Source organism: Mauremys reevesii, linkage group 14, assembly GCF_016161935.1.
Source record: "Mauremys reevesii isolate NIE-2019 linkage group 14, ASM1616193v1, whole genome shotgun sequence".
NCBI lineage: Eukaryota > Metazoa > Chordata > Testudines > Geoemydidae > Mauremys > Mauremys reevesii.
Window position 1 is genome coordinate 31,846,456 of NC_052636.1, and position 16,663 is coordinate 31,863,118.

The following is a 16,663-nucleotide window of genomic DNA, read 5'->3' on the forward strand; positions in this document are numbered from 1 at the left end:
TCATCACAGAGCACTTTATTCAGGTCATTCAATGTCTGAAATTCAAGATCCGATGGTTAGTTTGAAAATCAGGGCTCTTGGGTCCTATTCCCAACTCTGCCACTGACTGGCTGTGTGACCTCAGACAAGTCAATTCTCCTTTCTCAGCCTTAGCTTCTCCCTGTTTCAAGTAGGGATAATAATGATCTGCTCCTACCTACCTCAACACACTCACTCTTCCCCAACACACACACTGTCTCTCCCCACACACACACACAGTCTCCACACTGCAGCTGAAAAGCATCTGGCAATCTAGTAGGATGCCCATGGAACAACGGGAGAGAGAAACCTGCATCACTGAAAGTGCAGCCATGGAGACACCACACACCAGCCTTGCCTAGCAGGGGCAGGGGGGCGAGAAGTGACATCATCCGAGCTGCCTGCATCCAGGTCACTTTCCTCAGCCGGGCTGCGTCAGGAGGGCAGAGAGCAGCAGCTTCTGATGCTCCCCTCACAGCCCAGCCCAGGTGGGGAAAGTGACCAGGACGCATGGAGCACATAGTGTTGCTCCTCGCTCCCCCCACCCTCTGTGGGGCCACGGAGGAGCACTGGGGCAGGGGAGAGCAGTGAGCAGCTTTGCACGGCCACACGGTGCCCTTTGACCCCCTGGAGCCCTGGGCGGCTGCCGGGGGCCCCACCCCTAAGGCCGGCCGGGCTCCCCAGCACGAACAGCAGAGACACAGGGAGACTGGCCACCCACTGAGCAGAGGTAGCCTGGGGGGCTCGTAATGGAGGCTCGGGGGGGCTCAGCCTCCCCAAACCTTGCATTGCCAAGGGGGCAGTGGGGCCCATGACTAGGGGCCCTGGCCAAATTGGGCCCCCCCTGGGAAAGTCTCCCCCATGTGGGCCCCAGGGCTGGAGGAGCTCCCACTCCCTGCTACGGCCCGGGGGCTGCAGCAGGGGCACAGAGTTTCTCTGGTCTCGGGGCCGGGGTAAAGGAGTGACAGGGTGGGGCCAGTGGGGGAAGGGGTGGAACAGAGGTGACAGTGGATGGGGCCGTGGGTGGAAGGGGTGGAAGGGGGCGGAGCCACACACAGAAGTGGGGGGGCAGGGTTCCGGTGCTGGGGCCCCCGCACTTGTTCTCCCTTTCCCTGGGCTTTGGCATCACTAGCCCCTGCTTAGCGAGTAGGGGTCAGTGGTCCCCAAAATGTGGGGCATGACTCCTAGGGGGACACAGAGGAAGATTGATGGGGGCACCTCAGGGCCTGAGCCAGCCCCCATGGAGGGCAGGGAGGGAGCCCCACTCAGCCCCATCTCTTCCCCAACCCACCCTCAGCCTGGGCCCCTGGCTCCCAGCCCGGCCTCAACCCCCTTACCCCTGTCCGCACCCCTCTCCCCAGCAAGCTGCGGCCCCACTCCCAGCCCCGGTTCTCGACCGCGGCTTCCGAGGGGCCACAGCCATGGATACGAGGGCGCAGTGTGAAATGTTTGGGGCCCACTGGGTTAGGGTGACGTCCTCATTCACTTCTCTGCAGTCCAATTAAAGCGATTCCTCCCCCACCCACCCCTCCGTCAGGACGGCCTAGGTACGTTCTGCTGCCCTTCACTCGTACAGGGAGGAGAATAACATTTCATTCCACTCAATCCTAAAGTGATTTGTTACCCACCATCATCCCAAACTGGTCATTTTGGGGAAGCGGCCCCACCATGCTGCATAGCTAGGCAGAGTAGGGGTGTCTGTGCAAACACGGCCTGTTCCTGAAGTCTTCCCCCAGCTCCTCACTAGATGTGAGGGGGGAGCTCATTCAGACCCTGCTTACGCTTAGTATTGGGAAACTGCTTAGTGTCCCTATCTCTGCCGGACTTTGATTTCTCCTCCTGTCCCTATTTTAGCAGCTCAGATGAGGTGGCTGAGTGGTTAAGGTGATGGACTGCTAATCTATTGTGCTCTACACGCATGGGTTCAAATCCCATTCTCATCAGCTGCATTTAGCCTTCACCCTCCTTTATAGACAACCATCTCCCCCCTTGGTACAATGACAGATCCAGCAATGTTGCTTCTGTTACCCAAAATTGGGCCAGCTAGTAAGTGTAGGGAGGACTAATGACCCCCCAGAGTTTGGCAGAAAGCAGCACATTTATTATATTGATAGCTAAGCTCAAAAGAAGAGATGGGGGGGATCACACTCACACTCACACACTCGCGCTCCCAGGACAGGCCTGGCACTGGAGATGTCAGGATTCTGCACAAAGTAAATGTCCCCCAGCTCCGCGATGGATGGTGCGATGAAGGTAAGTCTTCCCGAGGCGCGATGGAATGTAACACAGCGAACCACTGGCCAGGCGGTCGGGGCGAAGGGCATTCACTGGAGGTACAAGCTTGTGAGTGACTCCTGAGCACAGGGCCCCTTCCCCTTTTACGGACCTGCTCCTCATGGCCTGCGACTGGAGATGACTTGGCTGCATCTGGTGGGTCACACTCCACCTCAGCCAGTGTCCATGCAGTGTCCCTGCTCTGGGTGTGTGAGTGCTGCCTAATGAGAGTCCCAGACACCTTGTCTACCTGGGAGCTCTTCTGCTCTTCCAGCTGTTCAACCAGCCCCTTCATCCCACAAGCATTGCAGGAGGGGGAAAGCCACTTCACAGGCATTCAGAGAGGGAGAGGAGACAAAAGCGAGGGGGAGGGGAAGTATAACAGACCTTTTGAGCATAGAAATCACTGCTGCTCCTACAACAGCAGGGACAGGCCACTCGGAGCTGGGAAAAATTAAGCCAGCATGTTTCTGCCTGGTTTTGAACCAGGGACCTTTTGCGTGTTAGGCAAATGTGATAACCACTACACTACAGAAACTCTTTCACAGGACTCTGCCCCTCCCTTCATAAGAACATAAGAATGGCCAGACTGGGTCAGACCAAAGGTCCATCCAACCCCATATCCTATCTGTCAACAGTGGCCAATGCCAGGTGCCCCAGAGGGAGTGACCCTAACAAGTAATGATCAAGTGATCTCTCTCCTGCCATCCATCCACCCTCTGACAAACATAGGCTAGGGACACCATTCCTTACCCATCCTGGCTGATATCCATTAATGGACTTAACCTCCATTAATGTATCTGCAAAAAGAACAAGGAGAACATGTGGCACCTTACAGACTAACAAATGTATTTGAGCATAAGCTTTTGTGGGCTAAAACCCACTTCCTTGGATGCATGCAGTTAAAAATACAGTAGGAATATATATATACACACACACAGAGAATACATGAAAAAAATGGGTGTAACTATAACGACAGTTAACGTGTGTATGGGTGTTGCCATACACACTATAGCGACAGTTAACGTGAGCTGTTATTAGCAGGAGAAAAAAAACCTGGTGTTGGGAGGGGAACAGGAGAAAGGACAAAGGAAGCAAGAGATGAAGAGAAAGGAGGGAGGGAGGGATGGAGGAAGAGGTGAAACAAAAAGGACAAACCCTAATGTCCCCAGCGATTCTAAGGGACAAAATCCCAGGTGCAGAATAACATTCTGCCTCCTTAAGCTCGTGTTTTCCACACCCAAAATTCAACTCTCACCAGATGGATCAGACTGAACAGGTTTCAAACCCCGAGGAGACTCTTACCTTCTAAACAGGGACGGCTGTTTTCTAGTAAAATCACTAAAAGGGAAGGAGAAAACTCGAAAGAGGTTCCTTCTGGCGCTCACGTCCGTGAACCCGAATACTCCCTCAGTCCTCAGAGAGAGACCTGGAGAAGGAGACTTGCTGCAGCAAAGCCACAGGGGTCTCTGAGGTTTCCCTGGCCCCTCGTCCCTGTCCTGCCTGGCTGATGTCAGCAGCTCTCTGTGAGGTCACCACCTCCCCACCACCTTGGACCAATAGGCTGAGGTCCTGCCAAAGGCCTTTGTGATGTCACTGCCACACCCCTCCCTTGCTGTGCCAATGTCCTGCCCCTGGCCAGGCACTTTGGAGGTTTGAGCTACTCCCTGTGGATCACCCCACTCAAGGAGCGTTCGTTCTAGGCAGCAAGCTGGCTAGACAGGGAAACATCAGACGCTGCTCCCAAAGCTACATTCAGTTTTTCAGAAATTAGTCGACTTTATGGAAAGAAGAGACCATTAGAGCATCTAATCTGACCCCCTGCATATCACAGGCCTCCTGTAGGACACAAGAGCTACTTTTGGGGCAAACACATTCCAGAAAGGCATCTAGTCTTCATTAAATGACATCAGGAGATGGAGAATCCACCACTTCCCCTGGTAGCTTGTTCCTGTGGTGAATCATCCTCGCTGTTGTATATTTGTGCCTTAGTTGTAATATAAATTTGTCTCTTTTCACCTTCCAGCCATTGGGTCTTGTTATGCCTTTCTCTGCTCGATTAAAGAGCCCATTAATGCCCAATCCTTTCTCTCCATTAAGGCACTTCAGCACTTCAATGAAGTCACCTTTCAATCTTCTTTTGATCAGCTAAACAGGTTGAGCTCTTTCAATAGCTCCCTAGAAGGCATTTTTCTCCAGCCCTCAGAACATTTGGTGGCTCTTTGCTGCCCCAGCAGAGCAGTTTGCAGGGACCACTGGAGTGGTTCATGGAACGGCTGGTGGAGTGGAGCGGCTCAGACTCCCTGCTTGCGAGAGGGGAAGTTTTGCCTCCTAGAGGCGCCCGGGGGGGGGTGGTATGTAATTGTCCCAGGTCATTGGGTGGGAGCTCGAGCCAGTTTTGCATTGTGTTGTTGAAACAGAACCCCTAGATACTGAACCCGGCCCTTGTTTCTGCCAACTCAGAGGGGCAGAAGGGTTACAGGAATTTATCTCACAACCCTTCCTGCTCCCCAGAGCCCCACGTGGAGAAGCTAGAGAAGGGGGAGTCATTCCTCCCCTGCGCTCCCAGAAGAGCTGTTAGGACTCCTTCCTGCCAGCTGCTCACCCCTGGATCCATCCTCAGCTCCTGGGATCTTTCTGCTCCAGAGGCCTGGGGTGGGAAGGGCGTCACTGCACCGTCTGACACACAAGGGAGGTTTCTAGAATTGAAGGAAGGAGCAGAAAATGGAGAGGAAATAAACTGAGGGGACCACGGAGGAGCACTGGGGCAGGGGAGAGCAGTGAGCACCTTTGCGCTGCCACATGGTGCCCTTTGACCCCTTGGAGCCCTGGGCGGCTGCTGGGGGCCCCACCCCTAAGGCCAGCCGGGCTCCCCAGCACGAACAGCAGAGACACAGGGAGACTGGCCACTCACTGAGCAGAGGTAGCCTGGGCGGCTCGTAATGGAGGTTCGGGGGGGCTCAGCCTCCCCAAACCTTGCGTTGCCAAGGGGGCAGTGGGGCCCATGACTAGGGGCCCTGGCCAAATTGGGCCCCCTGGAAAAGTCTCCCCCATGTCAGCCCCAGGGCTGGCAGAGCTCCCACTCCCTGCTACGGCCCGGGGGCTGCAGCAGGGGCACAGAGCGTCTCTGGTCTCGGGGCCGCAGCGGGGCCGGGGTAAAGGAGTGACAGGGTGGGGCCAGTGGGGGAAGGGGTGGAACAGAGGTGACAGTGGGTGGAAGGTGTGGAAGGGGGCGGAGCCACACACAGAAGTGGGGGGGCAGGGTTCCGGTGCTGGGGCCCCCGCACTTGTTCTCCCTTTCCCTGGGCTTTGGCATCACCAGCCCCTGCTTAGCGAGTAGGGGTCAGTGGTCCCCATAATGTGGGGCGTGACTCCTAGGGGGACACAGAGGAAGATTGATGGGGGCACCTCAGGGCCTGAGCCAGCCCCCATGGAGGGCAGGGAGGGAGCAACACTCAGCCCCACTCTGTCCCAGCTCTCCCCCAACCCCACCCTCCGCTTTGATTTGAATGTATTATTATTCTCTTCTGATTTCTGAATTATTTCAGTTCAGTGTTTGTCCTTGTGACGAAGTGGGACTGTTCTTACTGGGGTGCTGTGTGCAGATCTTAAGTATCTAGCAAAGCCCAAGGCCAGCGCATCGGAATGCCTGACACTCTGTCTCCTAGCAACTGATGGCCTGGGCCCCTCCTGCAAAGGTGCCAGGAGAAGGTGTTGGAGACAAAGGGGTCAGGTGACCTCCTGGCCCGGGAAAGAAGCAGAGCAGAGGGGAGGGGCTGGAGGGGGTTGGGCAGACTGGAGCTGGCTGGGGAAAGAAGGGAAGCACAGACAGGGCTCTGATTCCCCAATGGGGGCTGTGGGGCTCCCGGGGCCCCAAGATGGACCTAACAGGGGGGGATCCTGTTATCTGTGCCTGCAAGACCTGTGTTGGACTGTGTTCCTGTCATCTAAATAAACCTTCTGCTTTACTGGCTGGCTGAGAGTTACTGTGAATCACAGGCAGCTGGGGGTGCGGGGCTCTGACTCCCCCACACTCCGTGACAACTGGTGGGAACAGTGGGATCTACTGCACCCCATGGATGGTGCTTCCTGCAGTAAGTGACTGGGGAGCAGTAAAACGAAGGGACGATTTTAGGGGCGATTAACCCCTGGGAGAGTGTGACCAGAGAGAAGGACTTTGCAGTAACAGGGTCCCCCGGGGATCGCAGCGAGCGGTCCCAGGGGCGGAGGAATCTGCAGCTCGACCCTGGCAGAGAGGTGGTGACCTCAAGGACTGGCACACTAGGGGTCCCCCTGGAACCCGTGGGGAGCGGTGAGCACCCCGGCCTGCGAGCGGCCAGCAGGAAGATGTTTGCCAAGCGGCACAAGTGCGACCTGGTGGAGCTGTGCAAGGAGAGGGGGCTGTGCAGTGGGAAGCTCACCAAAGACCAGCTGATTGCCCAGCTGGAGAGGGGGGATCCTGTGAATGAACCGATCCCTGACTCTGAGGGAAGCAGCCTGGCAGATGCAGTGCAGACACCAGTGTCTGTCCCTGCTGGGAGTGGTCAGCCGGCCGCTGAGGGCTCCCTGAGACCCCCCATCCCTATGCCTAGGGAGAGGGGGAGGAGAAGCCCAGCGACTACCGAGGGCTCAGTGGCCAGCAGGGGATCGTCCCGGCGGATCTCCCTGTCCCTGGAGCGGATGCGGCTGGAATATGACAGGGAGCTGAGATGGGAAGAGCTTGAGTTAAGGAGGCAAGAACTGAGACAGGAGTGGGAGGAGAAGGAGAACCAGCGTAAACACGAGGAGAGCCAGCGCCAGCAGGAATGGGCGGAGAAGGGGAAGCAGCGTAAACATGAGCTGGCCCTGGCCCAGCTGAAACGCAGTGAGGCCCCAGCTGCGGTGAGTGAGGGGGGACCCAAGCCTACACAGAGCTTTGATAAGAGCTTCCTGGCCCGGCGTAAGGAGGGGGAGGACATAGACACCTTCCTGATGGCCTTTGAGAATGCCTCCGAGCTGCACCGGGTTGACCCTGCAGACAGGATCCAGTTTCTCACCCCCTTACTGGACTCCACCGCCGTGGAGGTGTACAGCCGAATGAAAGGGGCGGAGGCAGGGGACTACAACCGGTTCAAACAGGCCCTGCTCCACGAGTTTGGGCTGACCCCGGAGATGTACCGGAAGAGGTTCCAGAGCCAACATAAGACCCGGGAGATCACATACCTACAACTGGTCAACCGGGCGCAGGGATATGCCCACAAGTGGACAGCTGGGGCCCAAACTAGAGAGGACCTGCTTGACCTATTCGTACTGGAGCACCTGTATGAGCAGTGCCCATCTGACCTGAGGCGGTGGTTGATGGACCAGAAGCCGAGAACCCGCAGCACGCCGGCCGGCTGGCCGACGAGTTTGTGGACAGTCGGGCAGGGGATGGCAGTGAGGAGTCTCAAAGGAGCAGGCCTGCCTCAACGCAGAGAGAAAGTCACCATGGGACCTCCCAGCAGGGGACTATGGAGAACCCCCACCAAAGGGAAACATCCGGCGTCCGGTCCAGCCGACCCACTCGAGGGGACCCACGAGACATGGGCTGCTATCACTGCGGCCAACGAGGTCACATACGGGCCCAGTGCCCCAAGCTCAGGGACAGATCGAGCAGACCCAACCCGCAGAGGGTTGACTGGGTAGAGACCCAGTTGGATGAGGGGCAACATTCCCAGGAAAGGGGGGCTGGCCGCATTCCACCTGGGAAGGAGGGAGGAGGGCCCCAGGTCTGCTCCTCTGGGGGGCTGGATGCTCCAGACTCCGGGTTTTTGGTTTACAGGGTGGGCATGGGGCTGCCCCTTCGGAGCGAGTGCCTTGTTCCCCTGGAGGTGGATGGGAGGTGGATGGGAGGAAGGTCACTGGGTACTGGGACATGGGCGCAGAGGTGACGCTGGCCCGGCCCAGGGTGGTGGCCCCAGATCAGATGGTGCCCGACACCTACCTGACCCTAAGGGGTGTGAGCGGGACCCCATTCAAGGTGCCCGTGGCGAGGGTACACCTGAAGTGGGGGGACAAGGAGGGCCCCAAGGACGTGGGGGTACACCCACATTTCCCCACGGAGGTGTTAATGGGGGGGGGGACCTTGAGGACTGGCCAAGCAATGCCCGGGGTGCCCTGGTCGTGACCCGTAGTCAGAGTCGGCGCAGGGCACTGCACCCTGACAACGGGGAAGGTACTCGGCCCGAGGCGCCGGACCCTGACCTGGTGGGGAAGGAACACCCAGGGACAGGGCTCAGAGAGGCTGCGGCCCCAGACCCAGCCGGTGAGAGAGAACAGGTCCCCATCCCTGCCCCAGCAGCTAAGTTCCAGGCCGAGGTGCAGAAAGATCCCTCCTTGCGGAAGATAAGGGACCTGGCTGACCTCAGTGGGGGACAGACCATGGGGGGGGTGGTGGCCGGAAAAGGTTCCTGTGGGAGAAGGGGCTCCTGTACCGAGAATGGGCTCCCCCAGGGAAAATGGAGTCAGGGGGGATCAGGAGGCAGCTGGTGGTACCCCAGAAGTATCGCCGCCAGCTGCTGTGCCGGGCCCATGACATCCCCCTCGCAGGGCACCAGGGAACCTGGCGTACCCAGCAGAGGCTGCTGCACTGGCCTGGGGTCTTTCCCCATGTCCGGCAGCATTGCCGCTCCTGTGACCTCTGCCAGGGTGGGAGGAAGGCCCGGGACAGGGGGAAAATGGCTGTAGGACCCTTGCCCAGCACAGAGGAGACTTTCCAGAGGAGGGCCAGGGTAAAAAGGGGGAGGGCTCTGAACCAAGAGAGCCTGAATCACAGCCCCCCAGCCTGGAATGCAGGGAGAAGCCCCCAGCCCAGCTTGAACCCCAGGGGTACTGGGTGGGGGAAAGGGCATGAGCTGCATAAGCCTTCCCACCGGCAAACTACGAGTGCCCTCGAGTCCCCCCAACCTACAGGGGGGGCAGGAAACTGGAATGGCCTGGGGGAACTCTTTCCCCCATCACTGGGGGGGGGGGCCTGGGGCCTCTGTGGCCCTGTAGGGGGGTTCAAACTTCCCCAGGTCACTGGCTGGAGTGACCCGCTCAGTGCGGTCTCGAAGGGGGGAGAGGTGTGACGAAGTGGGACTGGTCTTACTGGGGTGCTGTGTGCAGATCTTAAGTATCTAGCAAATCCAAAGGCCAGCGCATCCAAATGCCTGACACTCTGTCTCCTAGCAACTGATGGCCCGGGCCCCTCCTGCAAAGGTGCCACGACAAGGTGTTGGAGACAAAGGGGTCAGGTGACCTCCTGGCCCGGAAAGAAGCTGAGCAGAGGGGAGGGGCTGGAGGAGGCTGGGCAGACTGGAGCTGGCTGGGGAAAGAAGGGAAGCACAGACAGGGCTCTGATCCCCAATGGGGGCTGTGGGGCTCCCGGGGCCCCAAGATGGACCTAACAGGGGGGATCCTGTTATCTGTGCCTGCAAGACCCTGTCCTGGATTGTGTTCCTGTCAGCTAAATAAACCTTCTGCTTTACTGGCTGGCTGAGAGTTACTGTGAATCGCAGGAAGCTGGGGGTGCAGGGCCCAGACTCCCCCACACTCCGTGACAGTCCTCCAGATGTGTTTATAGGTGTTGAGTTGTGGGGGAGAGAGGCCAATTCATTATGTCTCTACCCCCCCTTTCATAGTTTCTTCCAACTGGCTAGGAAGTACCTATCATAGAATCATAGAACTTAAGATCAGAAGGGACCATTATGATCATCTAGTCTGACCTCCCACAAGATGCAGGCCACAAAAGCTGACCCACCCACTCCTGAAATAATTCTCTCTCTTGACTCAGCTGTTGAAGTCCCCAAATCCTGATTAAAAGACTTCAAGTAGCAGATAATCCTCCAGCAAGCGACCCCTGCCCCATGCTGCGGAGGAAGGCGAAAAACCTCCACGGCCACTGCCAATCTACCCTGGAGGAAAATTCCTTCCCGACCCCAAATATGGCGATCAGCTGAACCCCGAGCATGCGGGCAAGACTCTCCAGCCAGACACCTTTGCTAGGATGTGAGTCAAGCAGTGTCCATTGTCGCTGTGCTATCTCGGAGAAGTCTGCATTGTACACGGTTCCTGGGATAGTCCTTGGCAGTGTGGATCCCTTTAATGGGCCAGCAGCGGGTCTGGCTCCTCCATTGTCACACCTGAAAGGCTGGTGGGGGGCATTTCCCAACCTCATCTCAGTAACACACACAGAGCAAAACTTCCCAACCAATGCTACACACACAATCCAACACAATAGTAATGTTCAACAGAACAAGACTTTTGAAATGATACCTCACCAGGCAGACTTTGTACAAACCGTATCATCATTATATGAGTCTGGTGAATATGGGGATTCCAGGGTGCTGCTTTGAGCACAGCGTGCCACACCTGGGCTGACACTGCAATGGAGACGTACCCTTAGAGTCCATCTCTCCTGGGATAAAGATGGCCGCATGGCTGGCCTGGACCATCTGACGTGGGCTCATGAAGCTAAAGCTGAGAGGCTAAAAACTGTGGTGCAGATATTTGTGTTCACACTGAAGCCTGGGTTCGGAAACCCTCACCCCTCGGGGGGTCTCAGAGGTTGGGCTCAAGCTCATCTGTCTGCCCTGTAATTTTATAGTCTTGCAGCCCAAGCCCCATAACCCTGAGTCAGCTGACCCGGGCTTTGCGACAGGTGCCCTGGGTGTGTTAATCGCAGTGCAGACATAACATTAGGCTACGTCTCCAGTGCAATGAAACACCCACGACTGGCCCGTGTCACATTAATCAGGGTCATGCGGCTTGGGCTGTAAAGTTGCAGTGTCCGTGTCTCGGCTCAGGCTCCGTCCCCTGCTCCAGGAGCCCAGCAGGTTGGGAGGGGGTTTAGCAAGTGGAAATGGTAAAACCGCAGGGGAGTATTACCCTGGACTCATGGCATTTCTCCATTGGTCTGTCTGCTCTGGGGCAGGGACAGAAACACGTCCTGCTGCTTTTGTTATTTCAAAGGGCAGGTTAGGATTTTCATTCTCAGACACGGTGCACAAAACAGGACTCAACCCTCGGCATAATCTAAATGAGCTGCCCACAGATTCTGGCAGCCACAGTGAGCATTTGGTGTGAGAGCTCAGACCTGCCCCGTCCCAGAGGGAGGAGGTCGTCTGTGAGAGGACTGAACCACTGACCTATCAGCTCCTAACTCCCAAACTTTCAGTAACTCTATCATCAGTGCCTGTGAGTGTAATTTAAACCATAAGAAAAACCACACTAGGCTAGACCGAAGGTCCATCTAGCTCTGAATCTTGTCTTCTGACAGTAGCCAATACCAGGTGCCCCAAAAGCAACTCAGTAAGGTACCACTGGAACTTGAACCCAGGATCTCCTGTATACAAAACAGTGGTTTTAGCCAGCTAAGCCATGGTGCCTACAGCTGCTGAAGGGATCATGTCTCCACACACCTGACTCTCTGCCAACCTCCATCTGGGCCTGACAAGCTTTGCTGGTGTTTGGATTCAGTAAAGCAGAGGAGCAGGGGAAGTTTTACTCCCAAGGTTCTTTGGACAGGTCTACACTACAAAATTAGATCGGTGTAACTACATTACTCAGGGGTGTGAAAAATTTACCTCCCTAAGCAATGCAGTTATATCAGCCTAACCCCAGTGCTGATAGCGCTGTGCCAACAGGAGGGCTTCTCCCATCAACATAGCTTGGGGAGGGGCTTGGTTAGTGAAGATGAAGAGAATAGGTGGCCCATGGCTCTTGCATTTGGGGAGGCTGGGTGTGAGCGCTGGAAGCTCCCTGGAAGTGGGGGGCCCATTGCTGCCCAGACCATGGCACTGCCCCCCCTTCTCTCTGTGAGACCCCACCTGTGCTCCCCCCTTGCTATTTGGCCACTTCCCACCCCCACTCTTCCTCTTTGGCTGAGGACTGCTGAGCCACCTTTCGCTCGCTCCCCTCCTCCCCCAAGGCCTTCCTGCCTTCTGCTCGTGCCTCTCCACCCCCTACCACAAGGTCTGCCCACCAGCCGCCACAGCTCTGACCCATCCCTGCAACCCACCCTGCCCACCACCCACACCTCTCTGCCTCTCCCCTGAGACCTGCCCTGCCCACTGCCCCCACCTCCGAGACCTGCTCTGCCCACCGCTCGAACCTCTCTGCCCCTCCCCTGAGACCCACCCTGTCCACGTCTTTCTTCGGTCGTCTGTTGTTATTCCATGAAGCATCAAGAATGGAATAAAAAGCTGAGTTTACTCCAGGTTGAGGAAACAAAGAAGCCACCAACCCCCCGGCATTGCTGCTTTAGTTAAAGTGTTTAGTTAAAACAGCTATTGAATGTCCTCCCTATGCCCCTTGTGTCACCAGAGCACATTCATGCTAGCAGTTCTTGGATGGCAACAGAGAGCAGTGCACTGTGGGCAACTATCCCACTGTGCAACTGGCTGCAGGGTGTTTTGGGAAGGGTTTGCAATGCCTCACGGACTGGTACAGCATCACATGATGCAGGTTTCTCTATCCCACCGTTCCACGGGCATCTTACTAGATTGCCAGCTGCTTTTCAACTGCGTGTGCGTGGCGGGGTAGAGACTGTTTGTGTTCTGGGAGAGACAGTGTGTGTGCTGGGGAAGAGGGAGTGTGTTGAGCTAGGTAGGAGCAGATCATTATTATCCCTACTCGAAAGAGAGAGAAGCTGAGGCTGAGAAAGGAGAATTGACTTCTCTTAGGTCACACAGCCAGTCAGGGGCAGAGCTGGGAATAGAACCCAAAAGCCCTGATGTTCAATCTAACCATCGGATCTTGAATTTCATACACTGAATGACCTGAATAAAGTGCTCACAGATGAGCTCCAGACCAACAACAGTGCGCACTAATTATTCAGCAAGTATCTCAGGAGAACTGCAACGTTTGAGAGAATCATGAACTGCTCAGAGACCATTAATGTAGAGAAGCAGCAAAATTAATCAAACATAGAACTGGTTCTGACTTATTTCCTTGGTCTTAAAAGAGACCAACAAGGACCTGAGTCTCCTCCCTGTCAATAACCCCCTGCTCAGCCAATCAGGGTAGAGACTGAGGAAGGGAGGCTGAGGGTTCTCACCAGAGAACCCAAAGGATGGCCCAGGTCACTGGTGGGGATCACTGCCCAAGCACTATTTCAGCCCCACATTTTTGGGTGGACCTCCCACAGTGGGAGCTGCAGAGCCCTCCCCCGCAACACACACACACACCCCTCCTGGTGTTGGGAGGAGAACAGGAAAAAGGACAAAAGAAGCAAGAGACAAAGAGAGAGGAGGGAGGGAGGGAGGAAGGAAAAGGTGAAACAAAAAGGACAAACCCCAATGTCCCCAGTGATTCTAAGGGACAAAATCCCAGGTGCGGAATAAAATTCTGCCTCCTTAAGCTCGTGTTTTCCATGCCTAGAATTCAACTCTCACCAGCTGGATCAGACTGAACAGGTTTTAAACCTCCAGGAGGCTCTTACCTTCTAAACAGGGATGGCTGTTTTCTAGTAAAATCACTACAAGGGAAGGAGGAAACTCGAAAGAGGTTCCTCCTGGCGCTCACGTCCGTGAACCCGAATACTCTCTCAGTCCTCAGAGAGAGACCTGGAGAAGGAGACTTGCTGAAGCAAAGCCACAGGGGTCTCTGAGGTTTCCCTGGCCCCTCGCCCCTGTCCTGCCTGGCTGATGTCAGCATCTCTCTGTGAGGTCACCACCTCCCCACCACTGTGGACCAATAGGCTGAGGCCTGCAAAAGGACTTTGTGATGTCACTGCCACACCCCTCCCTTGCTGGGCCAATGTCCTGCCCCTGGCCAGGCACTTTGGAGGTTTGAGCTACTCCCTGTGGATCACCCCACTCAAGGAGCGTTCGTTCTAGGCAGCAAGCCGGCTAGACAGGAAAACCTCAGACGCTGCTTCCAATGCTACACTCAGTTTTTCAGAAATGAGTCGACTTTATGGCCAGAAGAGACCATTAGAGCATCTAATCTGACCCCCTGCATATCACAGGCCCCCTGCATGACACAAGAGCTACTTGGGTCTGTTCCTAGAATGGAAGCCGCATATTAAACAAATCCCAACAGGTTTGCTACACCCTGGCCTCCTCCCATTCTCCACCCATGAATGTTTTGGCTACTCCAACCTCCAAGCCAGACTGCCCAAGCCTCCCACCTCCTGTGTATTTGCTGTCCCTTCAGCAGGAACCCACCAGAACCCCCCTCCCCCACCAAAAAATACCAACCTGAACTGGCTCCACAGCAGCCGTTTCCCTTCCCTGTCCCATGGGAGGATGGGATGAGCTGGAGCGAAACATGGACGACATCCTGCAGCCTGGCAGGGCGAGAAGGGCAGTTGTGGAGGTTTCAGAACAGGCTTTAGTTCATGTCACATCACGATTCCCCCAGGATCTTTCCCTGCAGAGACACAGCCTAGGTTCTGCCATGCTGGGAACATGCTCCATCTCTTTATTGCAGGGGAGACCTGGGCCCTCCTGCCAGGCTAAGCCCACAGGGAGATTTTTCAGCCTCCCCAGTAATAAAGTCTCTGAACAAAATGCTGGAAAGGAGCAGAACCAAAGGGGCTGGGCAGGCTCCATAGGGACACTGGCTCCTCCCTTCCCCTCCTGTGCGGCCATGTCCTGTTGCTGGCAGAGATCGGCCCCCTCATCTCCCCCCCAGAGGCAGCCGTGTCTGCGGGCTCCCCCAGCCAGCACCTACTGACCCCCACCCACGCTGGGGGAGTGACACAGGACAGCAAATTCCACCTACCCAAGGACAAATTGCTGCAGATAAACGGGCTGGGTTCACATCCCAAAGCTGAGGAGAATTGAAGAATTATGGACAAAATAGGGAAAATAAGAGATGAGAGAGTCAATAATTTTAGGGAAAACAAGGGAATCTCCTTGGATTTTCTAGCCACATGTGGGGAGGGGAGAGAGAAGGGGAAGAACCAGAGAGAATTGTTATCAGGTTTTGAGAGGGAAAGAAATGGCACAAATAGGAAAAGGATGCAAGTAGCTCACCCCCGTGACCATAGGCGTGCGCAGCACATTTCATTAGGGTGCGCACCCAGGGAGCTCCGCCCTAGCCCCACCCCATCCACTACCTCCCACTTCCTGCCCCCGGCTGCCCCCCTCAGAACTCCCAACCCCCCCTTCTCCTTGTCCCCTGACTGCCCCCTCCTGAGACCCCCCCACTGTAACTGCCTCCCTAGGACCCTACCCCCTACCTGTCCCCCTGCCCCTTACCCACACCCCTGCCCCCAGACAGAGCCCCGGGACTCCCACGCCCCATCCAACCGCTCCCCGCCCCGACAGGCCCCCAGAAATCCTGATCCATCCAACCCCCTCTGCTCCCTGCCTGCTCCAATCCCGCTCCACCGCCCGACAGGCACCCCCCCGAACCCTCAACCCATCCAACCCTCTTGCTCCTTGTCCCCTGACCGCCCCCTCCAGAGACCCCCCCAACCCCTAATCACCCCCCAACTATCCAACCCCCCTTCCCACCTCCTGGCAGCTCTGTCTAGTGGCTGCTCCCACCCACACACTCAAAGTGGCGGAGGAGGTTCCCTCTCCTTCGGTGGGAAGGTTGCCTAGTGGTTAAGGCACAGGACTCAGGCTCAGGTGTTTTGGGTTTGAGTCTCTGCTCTGCCACAGACTCCCTGCTTAGCCTTGGGAAAGTCACTTCACCTCTTTGTGCCCTAGATCCCGCCTGCCCAATGGGGCCAACACTGACCCTGCCTCCTGGGCTAAATCCATCCATGGATGGGGGATGGGGCTGGGCCCCCAGCGTAGCTCCTGCCCAGTAAGGGGCTTCTCCAGCTCAGCTCCTCCCCCCCCCCCACGCCGGGATCTGGAGCTTCTCCTCCCCCCAACCGCCCCCTCCCCCTGCCCCAGCCCAGCTGGGCTCCCCGGGGCACCCGCCGCTGCTGTGGCCGGAGCCGAGCCTGGCGGGCAGGGAGCAGCGATTCACGCGGGGGCCCTGGCAGAGCCCCCAGCCCGAGCGGGGCGGGGCAGCCCCAGGGGAGCGGGGGGGGGCTCTGCTGCTGCTGGCCCCGCCCCCCCACCGACCCCTGGGGCTGTTTGGGGGGGCTCACTCAGCCCCCCAGGAGCGGGGGGGAGCAGCGGAGCGGAGCCTGCCTAGCAAACAGCTAATCGCAGCTGCGCCCAGGCCGCCCCCGGGGAAAAGCTCCGCGGAGGAGGCGCCACAAGCTGCCGACAGCGGGTCATTCCCGGGGGGGGGGCCGAGCACCCGCCTGCAGCCGCCGCAGCCTCCCCCCCCCGGAGCCCCCACGGGAGGGGGGAGCAGCCTCCCCAGCCGGGGCTCAGGGCATTGGGGTACCGGGGCTCCCCCCATGCGCACGCCTGGGCCCGGGACACTCACACACACACTCTGCCCCGGGGCTCCCCTGGTG

General features: G+C 57.1%; 2 non-coding genes across 2 annotated transcripts; one reads left to right on the top strand and one right to left on the bottom strand.

Annotated features, from left to right (window-relative positions):
* Window positions 1–1,879: 1,879 nt before the first annotated feature.
* Window positions 1,880–1,961, top strand: TRNAS-GCU. The gene has a single exon. It is a non-coding gene; the product is annotated as a tRNA-Ser (tRNA).
* Window positions 1,962–2,757: 796 nt separating this feature from the next.
* On the bottom strand, window positions 2,758–2,830 carry TRNAV-AAC. Its single transcript has one exon. It is a non-coding gene; the product is annotated as a tRNA-Val (tRNA).
* Window positions 2,831–16,663: the final 13,833 nt, after the last annotated feature.